The following is a 2,861-nucleotide window of genomic DNA, read 5'->3' on the forward strand; positions in this document are numbered from 1 at the left end:
CTTTTGTTGTTTTCAGTGTTTACTAAAATTGCAGTAACAGTGCAAAAGTTACATTCATATTGGAGAACATAATCTGGTTTCTCTCCCGTTCAACAAAGTCTTTCCTACTGTTGCCTCCGAGCACTCATAGATAAGCTGCAGGTAATAGAGCATGTTCCTCTTTTTGTTTTCTCATAACATCCACATTGTCGAAGTACCCCCTTTATTTGTATTTGAAAAGGGGTAGGTCATCATTTTAATCTAACGTGAGCTTGTGCTTAGTGCCTTATCTAGGATAGGATAACGATTGATATGCCGTTCTTCTGTACAGACTTGAATTTTTAGTTGTGGTAAATGAAATTTTTAAACAAGTTATTTCAAGTTTTTAAACCGTTACTGTGAGACATTTATTTTTGCACGGACTTGTGTTTCTTTCATGTTCTAACGTGAAAAGGAGCATGTAGGCCACCTTCGTGCCTCTGAATAAAGACTGGCCGAATTATGCTACGGTTGCGTCACACTCAAACTAGTCAGTCAGCCCCAGCTCCTATTTGTCTACTGGTGCGCGACGGAATCGACTAATGGGAGCTGGGCTAGGCAATCAGTTTGCGAGATTTGTTTGTGATGTGATCGTAACGTAATTCGGCCCCAGGGGTTTCACGTCCCAGGTTGACATATGGGCCACGAGGTGTAGAGCCCAGGGGGTCTGCTTCTGAGCCACTTCGTGCAGATTGTAATGAATTTTCAGTGTTCCCAATCTGTTGATGGTAACATTTTTTATCCTACCCTCTGTAATGGGAAGGACCTCCACTAACCTAAAATCAGTGCCGCTGCACTGCTCCGCAGCAGACCCCGCGGTGGACTCTACATTTTTTGACAAAGGCTGTATTTTATAGTGGGGGAGCTCCGGATTAATTTATACCACCTGGACCCGTATTCCGAGTTCGCGTCGTTTTTAGAAGTCAGTTCTGCACTTTTGACCCTCATCTTGTGGGAATACCATGCAGGCCCAGAAGTGCCAGTCGCATTCACTTTCTGCCACCAGTCGTATTCGTGGCGGGTACATTAGATTTTAAGGCCTTTAATGGCTGATGCTCGCGGATCGTGTCCGTCCGTCCGTAACGCTCTCGTTACGTGGGAGGCGGTAGCTGGCAGCTGACGTGGCCGAGCACTAACTGGACAAGGCGTCGATCGTGCCTGTTTCCCTGGCCGCGATATAGTGCTCTAGAACATTGAGCACTATAACCGCGAGTCGTCGATTGCTGGAAACGCTGGAGCCAGAAGTGGTAGCCACTTCCGGTTTCGGCGTTTGTACCAATCACGAAAACGACGCAGACTCGGAACAAGGGCCCAGGGCAGTCCCGGACTACTTGCCGACATGAATCCGCATTCGATCTTTCTCGGGCAGCCCAAAAGCTCCGCACGCGTACAGCTCCCGGGACGAAAGTGGCGGTGTGCCGGGCCGGCGGCCATAATGAGTTAGGCTTCGTGTGCATTCGGAGTATTTCTGCTTTTGCAAACGTTTTAGTCTGCTTTTGAGCACAGCGAGTTGGGCTACTTCGGCCATATGGGAGAGCTTCGCGAGGAGCAACGGCAATCAAACCCCGGCGAGCTGAGTTCATTCCTTCAAAAGCTTTGCATTCTGGTATTTCGCGCTCCTTTCGTGAAAACCATTCAAGATAAACGTGCTCGCGGCGTTACTGGGAAAAAAATTTCCGAGATCACTGCAGTATCTTCACCGGAGAAATGCGTAAGCCTGAGCTTTGCTGTCTTGTCCGCGAGAGATGTGTCAGCAGGATTCCGCGAATGACATACTGCGTCTTTCCTTTTCTGTAAACCAATTGTAGAACGCTGGTGAAAATTGATGCGTTCAACGGAACGATGGTTGTGTTCGACAAGGGGTGAGGATGTACAGTCTGTCAAAAGTGTCCTACTCTCTCCAATGGGAATAAGTTCCACTAATACGAAATCAGCGCCACTACACGGCTCAGAAGCAGACCCTCTGCACTTTTGACAAAAGCTGTACCTTGTGCAGCAGTTCGCATTTCTGCACTTCAGATTTTGCAGTGCCCTGGGAATTTTTTCAGACTGCAGTTGGTTGATTATCTCTCTTTACACACTTTCTAACCACTCTCACCCAATTGTGCACACAAATCACGCACTTTCCCGCTCGTTCACGTTCAAATATTTCCAATTTCTCGCCGCTGGAAGTTGGGCCTTGAAGAGAAACTGTTGGAGAATTGGAGAGAAACTGTTGCCCTTTGCGAGTATGCGGTTGTCGCAGAAGCGAGCCAAGCATCTGATCCGACTCGATGCTCTACCTTCCGGACGGAGAAGCAATATGAAGACCGTGTTGGGTGCTTGTTTTGAAGGTTACTGTCAAAAGTTCGTGGTATTCTAGTTGCAGGAGCAATAGCTCTTTCATCACCATATCAGCCGGACTACAACCAGTGCAGGGCGAAGGCCTCTCCCATAATCCTTCAATTTACCAGGGCTTGTGCTAGCTACATCCACTTGACCCCTGCGAACTACTTAACCTCATCCGTCCGCCTAAATTTCTACCTTCCCCTGCTACGCTTTCCTTCCTTTGGAATCAAATTTGTTACAAACGACCATCGGCTATACTCTTCGCACTACATGTCCTGCCCATGTCTTGATTTCTTGGGTTCCACTATGTCATCAAGTCGAGTTATTTCTCTAACGCACTCTGCATGCTTTCTACCACAATGATGCGTACCGTCTTTCGTTCGATAGCTCTGAGTTGTCCTCAACTTAAGAAGAACCTTTTTCGTTAGCTTCCACGTTTCAACCCCATAGATGAGCACAGCTCCCTAGCTGCTTTCCCCGTTTTCATAGTTTCTAAAGCTTTCTTGACTTCGTCC

The sequence above is a fragment of the Amblyomma maculatum genome, chromosome 11, assembly GCF_055883805.1.
Source record: "Amblyomma maculatum isolate TAMU_Amacu chromosome 11, ASM5588380v1, whole genome shotgun sequence".
Classification (NCBI taxonomy): domain Eukaryota; kingdom Metazoa; phylum Arthropoda; class Arachnida; order Ixodida; family Ixodidae; genus Amblyomma; species Amblyomma maculatum.